This window comes from Lepisma saccharinum, chromosome 8, assembly GCF_977018435.1.
Source record: "Lepisma saccharinum chromosome 8, izLepSacc3.1, whole genome shotgun sequence".
Taxonomy (NCBI): Eukaryota; Metazoa; Arthropoda; class Insecta; order Zygentoma; family Lepismatidae; genus Lepisma; species Lepisma saccharinum.
Window position 1 is genome coordinate 48,035,727 of NC_139236.1, and position 16,157 is coordinate 48,051,883.

Here is a 16,157-nt window from a genome sequence, read left to right on the forward strand (position 1 = left end):
AGGTATTGTGGACAGATGAATCCATTTTCATCAGGATGGATGTATTCAATAGTAGAAACAGTCATGTGTGGGACTTTGACAAACCCCATGCAATTTTTGTGGCCCATCAACATCACAGGTTTTCAGTGAATGTGTGGTGCGAGATTATACATGATCATTTAATTGGATCATACATTCTCCCTGTTCACCTGAATGGTCACACGTATCATGCATTTCTTAGTGAGGTTCTGCCTGAACTGTTGGAGACCGTACCTTTGGCACTACGGCAAGAAATGTGGTACCAACACGATGGGGCACCAGCTCATTTCGATCGTAATGTACGACATTTTCTGCATGACGAGTTTCGCAATAGGTTCATTGTTAGGGATGAGCCTGTGCTTTGGCCACCGAGGTCGCCAGATCTCAACCCTCTAGATTTTTTCTTCTGGGGAGAAATGAAAACCCTCGTATAAGACACACCTGTCACATCAGCTGAGGACCTCGTTGCTCGCATCAACGTCGCCGCGGCGACGGTAGCAGATACACCTGGCTTGTTTGCTCGTAGTCGACAATCCTTGATTCGTCACTGTCATCTCTACGTAGACGTGAACGGCAGACATTTTTAAAACCGTCTGTGATTATCGGCCTCGGCAAATCCCAGTGAGAACACTCTTGGTATTGCTCCCCACCCCCTTTGTGTGGTGAAAGTGACATCTTCAATTGTTGTACAGTGACACACACTGTCTGTGCGTAAGACATTGTAGCATTTGTTGTTTGTTGTGTGTGTGGGGGGAGGGGATATTACGTAGTTGTCGCGTCTAAAAATACACGTTGTCGTAATCATCTGATATTGTGTTTTTCTTTCCCTCCTCCTGGTGGAGTAATGTGTCTCTCGTATGCCAAATGACATTGACATGATTCGTTCATTCCTCGCGTGTAACTGGGGTTCAACTTTTCGGATTTTGTGTTCCGTGCTCATGTTTTGATGTTTGAGTTCGGGGTGTGTTGTCTTTAACGTATTTCTCATTGTCACGGTCCTTCTTGCTGCGTTACATACCTTTTCCATGCATTGTTGTTGCTGGAAATCCCCAATTCCTTTGAGGACTCCATTGCGCATGCGTGCAGTGAACTTTTCATAGTGACTTCCGGACTGAGCACATACGATTCCTTTATGATTCCCTTGGAACCGCCTCTCTATCTGTTATAGTATTCGTCTTAGTTAGGTGTGATGATCACTTTGTCACCTTTTGCAGTAGTGTGATTTGTGGTATAACCAGCGCACTTATAGCGTACAAATGATGAGCTCATATAATTAAACAGCCCGATTTGTCTACACTTAAAATTATGCCAAGATGCCCATATTCCCCAATTCTTCAAGTGTGATATGCTCTTAATTCCAAGAATTTTGAATCCTAGTGTACAAATGATGAGCCCCCTCAGATTGATTTGCCAACACTTAAAACTATGTCAAGTACCCATATGATTTTATTGTTTATAGTGTGTTATTCTGTCAAAATCCCAAGAATCTTGAATTCTAGTGTACAAATGATGAGCCCCCTCAGATTGATTTGCCCACACTTACAAAAGTTGCATCAGCCAGATTGTTGTCCATAAACTTGTCAAAAATATGCCCCTCTTGATATTTTTTTTGCCCACACCTAAAACTAAGCTAAGATGCTCATAAAACTCACACACCCACACACATACACACACACATTTACTTCCGGTTTAAGTTCAATTGGGCACCAGGCTCAACTTGCATATCTAGTACTAAAACAATGTAATTCTTCTAGAATTGCTCTGTGACTCTCTCATTTCTTACATCATAAACATATGATTTTTCACCTATGAGAATAACACTACATATGGTGTCATCGGGGAGTGTATTGTGGAATTCACAGATAATTTTAATGTTTGTCCTGTCATTAACCACAACTTGTTTCCTATTTGAAGTGTTGATTACAAACATGGGTCTCTGTGCTTTGAATTCATCTTGTGTGTAATACATGTCAGTATTGCCAGTAGTGACCCTTTTGTATGCTGTAAATGCTTCATATAATTTAAGAAAATCATCCTTGGACATGTCTAAATTATAATTTTCTCTAGGGAATACCTCATTTCAACCATTTTTAAGATATATGTTCTTGATGTTGCAGTTATCAAATCTACTTGAATTTTTTTCCTGATTATTGTGTCTTCCAGTCTGAAACAGTACCACCACAAAATCTGGCATGTCGTATTGCATACTGGAGAATGAATTTGTAGCATCAAACTCATAATAAGTACCAGTGGCAGGCTTCTGGACACATTGATATGTATAAAATTTTAAAGGAATCTGTGGATTTTTTATTATATCTGCTTTGTATTTAAGAGCATAACTGGCTTCATATTCAACAACTGGGATTCTTAGCTCCATAGTCTGAATAAGGCACTTGCCCTCATCAGGTAGGGTATTGGGCAGAGCTTCCCCTGTAGAGTTTAATGTGCTGTACCTCATCAAAGCATTATTATCATTGTCAGCTCTTCTAAATGTGATTCTTAAACCACCCTTCCACATAATATCTTTGTAATCTGAGAAGAATCCTGGCAACAGGCGCATTGGGAACAGCACTGTGTGGCACTTAGATATAATTTTATCACCAGCCTCAAATCCACCTATTTTGTAGTAAGCAGCCTCGGTTTTGGATAATTTTAGTGTGGCCAAAGCTGTGGAGGTAATGCCGGGATAATCCACTCTGTTTATAACAACACCATGCTTTCTGATCTCAATTTCAGCGAACAGATGCGGCACAAAATTGTCCACCAATCTTATATTTGAATTTGCCGGATAATCTGTACCATCGAGCTTTACAACATCAAATTTGATGTACAAAACTGCTCTGTGGGGGTGTATAAAGCCATCCCCTACATCAAGATCAACCTCAATTTCTGTGTTGGGTTGATTTAAATTTGCAAATGTCCTCCTGTTTGGGGGGAATGATTGTAGCTCATAACTCTCAATATTTTCCATTTTTTTTGTATGTATTTTTATTTAAATATTAATCTCTATGATTGCAGTTGTTGTGGCTCCAGCAAAATCAACTAGTTCTTCTTTTTCATTAGTGACCATCAATTCAATGTTATCTATTCTATTATGGCACACAGGAAAATATAATGTTGGGGATAGAGTGTAGATGATTGGCTCCATAAATTCAGAATTAGGTTTAAGTGTTGCAATGATGCCAGTTTGTTTGTGAGTGCCTATGCCATTTGATTTGGTGACCATACCCTCAGCCACATTACAGTGAATATTCAGAGTCTCTATGGCTAAGAATTTAGGTATATTAATAGCAGTGTGTTTGATGGCTAGTTCAAGTTTTGTGTTGTTCTCAAAGCCTAACAGCTCTCCTATAGTACCCAGATCCACTGTTTCTGTAGCAGATACAATCTCTACTCTGTGAGTGACAGAATTTTGAGTTAATACTATACCTCTGGGTAATTGAGCATTTAAAGTGGACAGATTATACTGCCCTGGAGTGATGACAATTTTTTGATCCCCTACTGCAATTTTGTTGTTGTGGTGTGTAATATTAGGGATTAAGTACATGCCATAAAATGCTCTGAGAGATATTGTTTTGGGATACACTATATCATCATGCAATTTGAGTTTCAATATTGAATTTTGGCTGGTGAGATGGAATACCCCCATGATGTTTCAGATACCACAGGGCCTTTTGAAAATTTTCAATTGATGGTTTATTTATTTGAGACATATATCTAAGAACAGCTAAACACAAATGTCCACAATTCACATCTTTGAAGTTTTGAACACGGGCATTATTGTAATAAAATTTTATTAAATTTTCAGGTGGAACACCTCCAAATGAATCAAACACAAATGCCTCATTTTTTAAATATTTAAGATAACAGATCCAGTGAGTGCCCTGATTTTTGTACTTATCCAAATTAACAATGCCACACTCTTTGTTGAGTGGTTGTTCTGGCAAAGAATCAGACATTAACACACCTCTAAAATTTTTGATGCCTAGTGTCTTTATTAAAGCTTCAATATCTTGGTTTGTAAGCGGCTCTTGTTATTTTTAAACTTATTCATGGCTCTCTTAACAATTTTGCCTTGTTTCTCCATGGCCAGGTTATGGCGCTTTATTTCATCTAATTCTGCCCTATTCTTCTTGGCATCTATTACTGTTTTTGCTATGGCAGCTGATCCCCCAGCCAAGCTCCCAACAGCCCCAAGTGCTGCTAAGATGGCCGGGATAGTAAATATGAAACCCCCTACATGTGATTTTTTTCTGGATTGTTGTAATTTTTTTAATTGGGGGTACTAAGCAACAATTTCATACCATGGCCCTTTGCAAGACAAGAGCTTTTCTTCTTGCGCTGCTTTTTGGTTAAAAGACTATCAATAGTTTGAAGAGATTTAAGACCTGCATAAGGTATTTGATACATAACACCCTTGGCCTTCATTGTAGGTTTATTATATACATATTCACAACCCCCACCCCAGTTTTTGTTTGGTGTTCATAGCTATGGTGGTCCGCAATGCTGCTATTCTCTCACTCAAAGAAGCATCTTTGCTTACAAATCTACCAAATGCAGCCTCTTCTAATTTCTTGTCTGCAACATGTCTCTTGTCAAGATCAGAATGTGTGTTGTATGCTATGTCATGGTCTCTACAAGCAGCATCTAGGGGATTAACACCAGGATCCCCTCTGTTTAATCTATGGTCCAATTTTGTGCCTGGACCACAATACTGGTAGCCTGGAATGTGTAGTTCAAATGGCAGCTTGTTTATAATGTCATTAACCAACCCCCGGCCCTCAGAAATATTCCAAAATTTAGGTGGTAGAGTATTAATAATTTTTATAAGATATCCAATCCCCTTAGTGTCATTCACTATAAAATTAGACAATTTTGTGCTTATCATGTCCATAATTCTAACCTTTTCATTGTAAAAATTGTGGTTGCCAGCATTTTCCTCCCCAGCTATTACCAATAACCTATCTACAAGTTTCCTGACATCCTCAACCCAGACAAATTCTTTAGGCAGGGTGTTGTATTGTTTGATTCCACTGCCTGTCTTGATCTGTGACCATATGGGCTTGATTAAATTGTTGTATTTTGTCCACTGCTAGACTTGACTCTTTTTTGTTTGGGATCATTGTTCTGGCATCTGATTTTATTAATATTTCTTTGTAATGCTCATAATCTTGATCTGTATAGCTGCGAGGTCTCTTCCTAGTCATCAGTTCCCACAACCCAGGTGTGCCGGGATATTTAACAAAACCACCTTTTTCTCCAAGATGAGATTCTGAATATACAATTAGATCATCTCCCATAAATGTTACTCTGAAATTGCCAATTCTATGTATGATGCTACCATCACGCTCTGTGTCAGCATATAAGCCAAAGACCTCATCTTTGTTGTCTTTAGGTGTGCTTAAATATTTTTGAGCAAGAAGACCCAATTCAATAGGATCCTGAGTAGCTTCAATTCTTCGAGGAGCAACAGGACTAGGTGTATGAATACTAGAAAGTGGGGTGATTGGATAATCTAATATGTTCCTTGCAGCTACAGGTACAAGCTCTGTGATCAAATTTTGATTTTGCTCTGTAACAGTTTTGATATTTTTACCTAATTCACTAATAGCATCAATAATAGGCTGTTCTGTTTGTTTGTGTTGTTCATAAATTCCTCGGTTCTCTGATTTCCATCCCTTAAATCTTTTTACAAGATAATCTCTTAATTTAAGATCATCAATAATTGGCCTTTTCATGGTTATTTATATATGTTTCAATGTCTAGAAAATTGTTGATTTTATTTCTGTATTTGCCACTATTGGGTTTTCTTGTCATATCAATTGTGACAAAACCATAACTGTCCTGGTTCCAGCACCTACTGCAAATCTTGGAAAAATCATTGTAGCTCAAGTCCCCACCTACATATTCATCATGTATGTGTTTGAGGTTGGTATGATCTTGATGAAACACACATATAAAATTGCTGTTGTCTCGGATCAGCTGCTTCGGAATTTTAGAAAAAGTCTGTGCCAGGTAGAAACAATCAATGTTTTTGTGTCGGCCTGTGTAAATAAATTTCTAACCTTGTTTTGATTATCCAGTATAATGTCATCAAACACAACAACAGAATTATCGAGACATTCATGAAGTGGCTTAACATCTGGTTCAAAAGTGGCTATATCCAATCCATCATATAGCTTCATCAGCTGCTGATATTTTAATTGTTCCAAGCTCTTAGAAAAACATACAAGTGCCTGTTTTTCCAGTCTAACCAGTTGGGTGCCAATAAAAAATTATCAATCATTAGTTTAGTTTTACCACAAGCTGATGGCCCAACAATAAGACATCTAATATTTTCAGGCAGCAACTTGCCATTTCTCTTAATCTGCTGTTCAGGTTCTGGCAGCCTTTTTATAACATCCAAGGTGCTCATATTATCACTTTGTCTGCATCGATCCAGCTGTGTTCTGGAAGTCCTAGCCATTTGACAAATAACTTGTTGCCTTTTCTGCGGATGATTTTTTCTATGATATATGTGTCAGGCTGTTTAGTTTTGTTGAGTTCTTCTTCATAGAATCTGCCTTTGAGAATTTCTCCTCGGTGATCTTTTATTATATATGTGTTAAGGGTCCCAGGTTTAACTTGAACCACTGTAAATAATTCAGTGCTCCAGTTTCTTGTAAAGCCTCTTTTGAATAAGTGCTTATATTTGCTGATTCTTACTTGATCACCCACCTTGTATTTGGCCTTTCTTGTTGTTGGCTGGTATCTAAGATAATAAACAGTCCTGATGAATTTTTGCTCATCAGATGAAGTTACTTCAGAGGGTTTCATGTTGATTGTGGAATGGACCGAGTTGTTAAATTTATGTAGAAGTTCTGGAAGAATATTAAGCCATTTATAATTACCTTGAAGTGTAAATTGTTTATACATAAGATTTTTTAGGGTTTTGTTGAATCTCTTTACAATTGAGGCCTTGAGATCACTGTAACTCGAATAATGTTGTATTCACTGGCTTTTAATAAATTGTTGGAACACAGAATTATAAAATTCTTTTCCATTATCTGTTTGCAAATAGCGCGGTGATCTTACACTCTGATTGATGATTGTCCTGATGGCTTCTGTAACACATTTTCCAGTCTTGGATTAGAGTGGCACAGCCCAGGCAAATTTTGAAAATGTGTCTATGACAGTGAGTAGATACTTGTAGCCCTTGTTGATTTTGTCTAAGTTTTTTCAGCTGTCCACTTGCCATCTCAATCAAGTCGCTCTGCCATAAATCATCTATGCCTTTTGTGACTACTGGCAGTCTCTTATAATTATGTCTGGCTTGTCTGTGTAATTCATCAACAATAATTTGTCTAGACATAATATGAAAACAAGAATATTGCAACTATGGGGTGTTCAGCAGCTGATACTGCAGGATTTTGAAATATAATTTGTCTCCTATTTGTATATGAAATTCCAGAGAGCCATCACCTTCAGCATAAGATGTTTCTAATGTATTGGGATCTATAAAATCCTCTAACTCTACACTGGTGATTTTTGGTTTGTTTTCAGCATTTGTTATTGATAAGGTGGGGTAGTGGTGTGCCTGTGGATGAAGACAATATTTGATCTTGATTGGTCTCAGTGTGCCCCCAACAAAAAACTGGTAATAAAATTGTGCAGGGGACAGCATATATATTTTGCCACCTGGTGTAAATGGTGAATGATATTCTTTGTTGGGGATGCTGTACAATTCAAGAATTATTTTATGTTTTGGATTCTCGATTATGCCGGTTATTTCTTTTTCTGCTGTGAGCAATCTGCTTGTTACAGATTCAAGGTGCTCATTGATGGTCCTAACAATCTCATCGTGCCCAGGCTTGATCCTTATGTCCACAGCAAGTTTCTTGTATTGTTGCACAATCTCTTGAAGCTGGGTGGCAAAAACAGACAGGGCATTTGCTTGATTGGATTCCATGGTCCCTAGCTGTTGCTTGATATTAGCTACAATTTGTTGCAAATTTTCAGTAACTGCCAATTTTGAATTTTGAGCAGTAAGATCATGGACCTGTCTTCTGATATCCTCAAACAGGGCATGCAGTTCATTAATATGTTGATTAGTTGGTAGAGTGGCCACTGTCTGAGTAAGTTGTTTGATCTCTGTCTGGATATTCTTGATATCTTCTGATTTCAATATGCGATTCACAGCTCTCTTAATATTTTTAAGTTCCTGTGATGTAGGCAGATTTGTTGCAGTATTTTGCAAAGATTCAAGTGCCAATTTCACATTATTTAATTCAGAAGCATCAGCCACACTTTGCATAGCATCTTGGAGCAGGGCTATATCTGCCTGAGTGGGTGTTGATTGTTGTAAAATTTCAAGCTTTGTTTGGATATCATCGATCAAGTGATGAAAATGAGATAGTTCAGATTCAGTGTTGAGGTTTTCAAGCTTTGTGATCTGTTCCTGGACACTGACAAGTGTGTCTACAATACCAGGCAGGCGAAATTCTAGAGATTCTTGTACATTTGTCAAATCACTTTGCACTGCTGCTATTGTACCCTCAAGATGGGTTATGGTACTTTGAATTTTTCCAAAATCTTCATATGTTTCAAGTTGCAGCTTGATGTTTGCAACACTCCGAGTTATTGCACTCAAAGCATCAGAAGATGGCAAGTTGTTCATAAAATTTTCAAGTGTCTCAATTTTTTCTTTAACCTCGGCTATGGCATTGTTCAAGGGATCCAGATTAGGTATTTGGAGTGATTGAATCTGTTCCTTTAGAGTGGAAATCACTAGATCAAAATCTTCTTGTGATTTTATGCTTTTGACAATTGTTTGGAGCTGTGCCTGGACATTATTTATCTGCTCTTCCAATTGCTGTTTCAATTGCTCAGAGTTGGTGGCCTGGCTCTTAAATTTGGCTTGAAGAGCTGCTACAGCCTCTTCTAAACTTTGAAAATTATCCAATGTGGCCAAATCAGTATATTTCTGAAGCAGCAATTTGAGTTCAGAATCAATTTTCAGAAGAGGGTCCATGCATTGTGATTGTAAATTTGTAATTTCTAGTTGAAGACTGGCATTGAGTGTGGTTTGTAAAGCTTGTAAATCACTTCTTAATTTCTTGACTCTGACATGAAGCATCAGAATCTCATCACTGTGATCTTCATGTCTTGTATGGCCAAATATATCATTAGGCATTTTTGTTTTAGTGGTTATTTATTATTGAATATCTGATTCTTAATTCTATAAAGAAAGGTATAAGCTTGTCATATGATCCAGGGACCTCAATATATAAGCAGTCACCAGCAGAAACAGTATATACAGTGCCAGAAATCATGTTTGAGTGCTTAATTCTATAAATATTTCTCCCTACTGAAATCTTGACATTACCCTCAGGGGTTGTAATAAATTGCAATTGCCCACCTACAGGTAATTGGTAATAATTTAAATTATTGTTAAATATGTACAATGTTTTACCTGTTTCATCATCAACATCTGTAAGTATGCTGTTCAGATGAATAATTAACAAAGCACTTAGTTTAGATATCATATCAGAAGAGGGTTGTGGTGTTGGCAGCTCCATAATAACCTGTTTTTTGAACCCAAATAAGTTCATAGGCATGTTTATTTATTTCAAATCATGCTCTGTAATTGGGCATTGATTGCCATTTTTCAAATCACAATGACCCCATGGTAGAGTATGAATGCCACATGATAAAATGCATCTCTTATCATCATGTGGGTCCAGAGCCACTTTTCTTACAGTATTTGTAGTCAACAAGTGATCCACACTCTGAATTCTGGATTCTGATGTTCTGATTGTGCTACATGATTTGAGACAATTTTTATAATCTTCCAATTCAAGCTCTTTTTCCACAGTCACTCTGCCAATGCCCTTGGCCTTTTTTGCAACAGCGCCACTACATGTTTCAAAACTGTATATTTTGGCCCTTAACAAAGCAAATGCCACAATAACATCACCAAGTGTCTCATCTTTTAACTTGCCAGGCACCATTTGTTGTGGTGTTGAATCTTTGTATGTTCACTGGTATCAAAATATTCAAGCAATGCAGGCTGGGACATATTTTTATAAACATCTTCTGTTTGAATATCAAGAACAAAACTATCTGTATCCATGTACATCAATTTTACACAATCACCATAAAAAGGTTTCAACACATTATAATACAATTTTAACATGTGTAATTTGGCCAATTCCAATATCACAGCCCCTATATAAATAGGATTATCAAACTTAACCATTGTTTTTTCATGTTGAAAAGTGCCATATTCTCATCATAAATTCTTCTGTAATTGAAGTTGGGCTTTGCAATCAATTTTTTGCTCCGGCTGGGGTCAGTAATTATTTTAACATCAATATCTTTTCTGACATTTTCAATTGTTTTGCCATACACTGAATTGACCATCAATTTAAACAAGGTCTTATCAAATTGGCTCATTGCAGATGTTCGAAGCACTGTGTTTGTATCAATATATGGATTCAACCATCTTGAGTGCCTGAACCTTAAGACTTTGCCAACTTTGGTCACTTGAACACCATGATTCATCAGGAACTGGAGGTTTTTGTAATATATAACATAACCCTGTTTTGGCTCTAGAGTCATCATCAATTTCTTCTGTTTAGAGCCAGGTGAAGACTTAACCTCAGGAATTGGGGGCAGATCAGAAAATGTGTTGTGTAAATTATCTGGAATTGTCAGATCAACCTCTAAAAAGAGGTCATAGTCACTGTCATCAAAATTTTTAAGATCTTCAATATTGAAATTTTCAACCCACTCAAGCCCAGCATATGGCAGTTTTTTCATCATAGCATAACCATAGAGGCTGTTTGCATCTACATACAGTATATAATTTGATGGCCGTGCTGGATCATAATCAGGAATATATTTGTTATTTGCTCTGGCATATCTCTGAGAACATTGCACCATGCCTCCTCTTATACATTGTTCCATAAACAGATACATATCTTGATCCTGGATCAGATCCAATTGCATTTTAGTGTTTAAAAACATTGCAGACCATGCTAGGCCCGGAGCACTGTAAAAATACATTGGATCCAGCTTATAATTTTGCATGGAAGATTTTCTGAATGACTGCAGTATATCAGCTAAGAGGGTCACATCAAGTTTTAAATATGCCTTGTGATAATCACCAAATGTCTGGCATTTTAAATTGTTCCACATCAATTGGGCATGGTGATAATCTTCATCAGTGATTCCAGATCCTCTGATTTTGCTGTAAAACTCTTGTTGTGGTGGCAGAGAACACTCATCAAATTTAGAAAAATCTGTAACATAGTCATATGGATATACACCCTTCCGCCTAATTAATTTCAGGTCCTGATTTGGAAACAAAGCACATGTGATTTTGAATTGATCATCAGATAATTGAGTGGCCAGTGTAGCCAGGCTAGCTGATAAAATACTGTATGAATCAAGAAATCTTAACTGAATAGGAACACCATTAACTTTAATTATTTTGCTAATGGCAATATATTTTTTATTATTTTTAGCTAAAATATTTAAATTCTGCTTGTCAAACCCCTCATACCTGATCAAATGATAAAAATCATAATTGGATGCACCATGGCAAAATATGGGGACAAATTTTGGTCTCTGGATCTTAATATTACAGCTTTTACACAGGGCCATTAAGAATTTACCATCTGTATGAGAATGGTGATGTACCTTGATATTTGTATCTGAAAATTCCGAATCACATACCGGGCATTTTTCTGCATTGTTGAAATCTTCAATCTGTTTCTCTGTTAAAGGCAACATGGGTTTTGATTTTAATAAGATATTAGATGCTATGTCATGGCACTCATTTTCTATTCTATGTGCAAATTCTTTGATGGCATCTGCTCCCATGTATAAATATTCTTTACTAACAACACCATCCTGTACAACCACATAATAAAAACTGGAAGGTTCATGTAGCTGGTATGATGTACTTGAAGATTCCTCAGGATCTGGACTGCAGAATGCAAGGGGTTTGAGGTTTGATTCAAAATCACACACTATATATGCTGGGTGTTCCAAAAAGGCTTCACATTTTTTGAATTTGGCCTTTTCACTTGGGTTAGGCATAAGCATATGAACAGGTTTATGATTCCCACAATATTTCAGATGCTCAATTAACTTGTTTTTAGCAATTTCTGCATTCCCTTCCCGAACCCCTTTCACCATTTTTCTACCATCAAAAACAATTAAACATCTTCTGCACAACTTGAATATTGTATTGGATTTGTCTAATTGTGTTCTGACTAAAGCTTCAAGATTATGTATCAAAGTGTAATGATATGTGCCATCCCCTTCAATTAAGAGCAGATCAATCGGAACAGCAGAATCATCATCAAATATACTGATTCTGAGAGGATCTATCAAGCAATTGCCACGGCCAGTAGAACAAATAAATACATTAATAGATAATTGTTTACCATTAATATCCCTGGCCCTTTTTTCAAATTTATCAATATTCTGAACAGACGTTGGATATTCTAAACCCTCCATTGCTTCATCAAAATCATTTTCATGTTGTTTATAATAAGTTATTCGCTGAGGATCCTTTGAAACTGGATACAAAGCAGCTAAAATACACCACAAAAAGCATTTCTGGTCATTATTTTTTATATTAACCACGGCTGTTTTGTTTTTGATATTGGCAGGTAATGGCACATAAGTGGAACCTTGTAATGGGCTGAATTCAGAAATATTAACATATAACTTGTGTGAAGATCCGCATAGGCTCCATGCAGACTCTTTTGCAGCAAATTCAGAGTGTTTAATATTCAATTGATCTATCAAACTGCTTATTATTTTGTCTGAATTTGCATTTGAATATACAGGTACAGTTTCTGTTATGTGGGGCTGTGTAAATTTTGTGCCATTTGGCTTTTTATATTGTGCAAACAATTTGAGGGACAGCTTATAAGAGCCATTTTGTGCATTTAGAGTTGCCTGCACATCAGGATTTACACTGTTCAAAAAATTCTTAATACCACATCTTGGCTCTGATACAAAACGGTGATCCCTTAATTGGCCATTAAAACTGCTACGGATAGGTGGTGCATAGCGTGGCTGCTTTGCCGGTCCAGCATTAACAGGTGTTTCATGCTTCCTTTTCAGACCAGATGTAGATGGTTGTGGGGGCAATGTTGATGACTGTACAGAACAAGAACCCACATGTCTATTGAAATATGCCTTGCTAAATATTTTATGGCATTTAGGACATATTTTAGTGGGAGTTCTATATTTGCCTGGGTCACAATTCTTTTGGTGTCTGGCCCAATTGGGGCTGGATATATTCTTATTGCATTGATTACAATATTTTTGATTTGGCATTTTTGTTGTTGTTTATTATATAAGATTTCCTGGGGTCCAAATCAAAACTTTATACTGAATAAAAAATATAAGTTGGGTTCAGCTGTGTGCTTTGTATATTTCTTGTGTATATTTAATATGTTAATATTATTAATTTTTATTCTCGGTTTATTATACAAAATTTTTTGGGTTTTAAATCAAAACTCTATGCTGATTATGACAGGTTGTAAAGCTTATAGCCTACAAGTGGAAAAAGAGAATAAATATTGATCTACACTGACCTTCCGCAAATGCCTGCACAGACATGCATGTCCTAGAATGGCAATGACCTAGCGCTGAGTGTTATGTATTGATTTTTGTATAACAGGCTGGGACAGATATAAGCCTGACTCTAAATAAGAGTGGATTACAACAAACAAGCTGGATACAACAAAAATCAGATTTTTTATACAAAATATAAGCCCTTTTTGTTCAATATACCAGAAATTGAATAATAAGAATTAAACCAAACAGGCCTGTAGTATGAAAAGCACTGTAACAACACACCCTTACTCTTCAACAACTCTCTCAATACTGGCTGATATGCAATGCAAAATCTCTTTATATAGCCTAAGCACAGACCGCATTGAAAGCATCTGAAACAATAAGCCAATCAGAATATAACACATCATCACTTTATGTCATAAGCAACCAATCAGAAAACAACACATGTCTAATAATTTGTTGCAAAACATGATGCAATATAAATAAACCAGAAATAGGCCTCAAGTGGACCGGAAGTAGGCAAACCGGAAGTGGACCGGAAGTGGACCGGAAGTGGACCGGAAGTGGACCGGAAATGGACCGGAAGTAAATATGTGTGGGTGTGGGTGGGTGTGGGTGTGTGGGTTTTATGAGCATCTTAGCTTAGTTTTAGGTGTGGGCAAAAAAAATATCAAGAGGGGCATATTTTTGACAAGTTTATAGACAACAATCTGGCTGATGCAACTTTTGTAAGTATGGGCAAATCAATCTGAGGGGGCTCATCATTTGTACACTAGAATTCAAGATTCTTGGGATTTTGACAGAATAACACACTATAAACAATAAAATCATATGGGTAATTGACATAGTTTTAAGTGTGGGCAAATCGATCTGAGGGGGCTCATCATTTGTACACTAGGATTCAAAATTCTTGGAATTAAGAGCATATCACACTTGAAGAATTGGGGAATATGGGCATCTTGGCATAATTTTAAGTGTAGACAAATCGGGCTGTTTAATTATATAAGCTCATCATTTGTACGCTATAAGTGCGCTGGTTATACCACAAATCACACTACTTTTTGCGAGGCTCCTATCTCGAAAACGAAGCCTCAGTCGTAAAAATGGAACTTGGACTTTTTGCTTGTTTTCGTGTGAGGAATCACCTCCCAAGCGTTGTAAACGACCTTTAGAAACACCCTGTATACATTTAGTTGTTTTATCACGGGTGGTTCGCGTGCTGTTAGGAAGAAAACCAAGGATCAGACAAATCAAAATGGTCAATGGTCAAACTACTAAATCCCAGTTTTTTAAGTACTAAATAATGCGTCGCCCCAATTCCTTCTCGCATATACCGCCAGCTGGTCCGGAGTTTTGTAGCGGGCTCAACTGGTCCCACTCCCGACGAACTAACGTGTATATGACTGAAAACATACAACTGTTTTATTTTTGGCCCCTCCAGAAAAATACCTGCTACCCAAGAAATTTTACAGGGGAAGGTGAACTTATTCTAAACGGCGCCCAGCGCCCTGCTTCATTACCTGAACAGTAAGATTGGGTATTTTCTCAATATACTTTTTATTTCTTTAACAAGTGCTGCTTTTTTTGATTTCTTACAACAACAATAGTAACAACGTGTTCTCTATAAATAAGTCCCTTCAAACAGGAATCTGTTAACAATTACCCCCTTGACAAGTTTCACAAAAATTTACTACGACGATCAACGTCGACCATAATTTTTATTTACATTTTTCTTTTGATTCCCACTATCTCTTACAAACACTTATCCTTACAAAAACTATGTCCATATTCATTCCTTCTCTTAACTACTCTCATATTTTGCAGGAATTATCCCCGGCGATAGGAAATTATTTGCAACTGAAGTCACGATGTTTTCTAGACTTTTAAGGAAAAAGGGGGAAAAAGGGAGGTGAAAGATTCAAGATTTATCAATTAAAGTAACACGGTAAACTAAACCCTTTTGGTAAAATACTTAACTCCATGTCCGTAAGGTTCCACGTTCTTGTCGACGTCCCAGGTGTACGGGAAGATAAAGGCTGAGCCACGTCCACATGGGCTCAGGCGGCTATCACGTCGTGGAGCACCGTTGCTGGAGTTGATGTTATCGCGGTCGGCTGGGAGAGAACACTGGCTCGCCCAACAAGGAAGCCCCGAGAAGCTCGTCAGGTGGCAGTCTCGTCGATCCCATGCGAGTTTTTTGGGAAACAAATGAAGTTTCTCAGCGAACTAACATTCCCAAGCATCGGGTCTAATTCCTCTTATACAGGGTGGGCCGAAGAATGTGGGGAAACGGGATAAACAAGTCCCGATTCACCACAAGGCCGACTGCCGTAAAACGAGACAAGCGCTGTAAGCTTGTGCTAGACTTTGCATTCGTAAAAATGGTTTAAATATTCTAAAAGTATAAAGAGCCATACTTAATGTAGAATATATGGGATATTAATAGAATATTCTAAAATTCCTATAACGATATAAATATTTGACTTGATTTTACTTCGATTTTGTGCCACTTTTGACTAATCGCGAAGACGAGAATGAACGATGATCAGATGAAATGG

At 37.3% G+C, this 16,157-nt stretch overlaps 1 protein-coding gene across 1 annotated transcript in view; it reads left to right on the forward strand.

Moving 5' to 3' along the window:
• LOC145991770 (sodium channel protein Nach-like) overlaps positions 1-16,157 on the forward strand; it is a 77,419-nt gene that overhangs the window by 35,559 nt on the left and 25,703 nt on the right. The window lies entirely within an intron of this gene.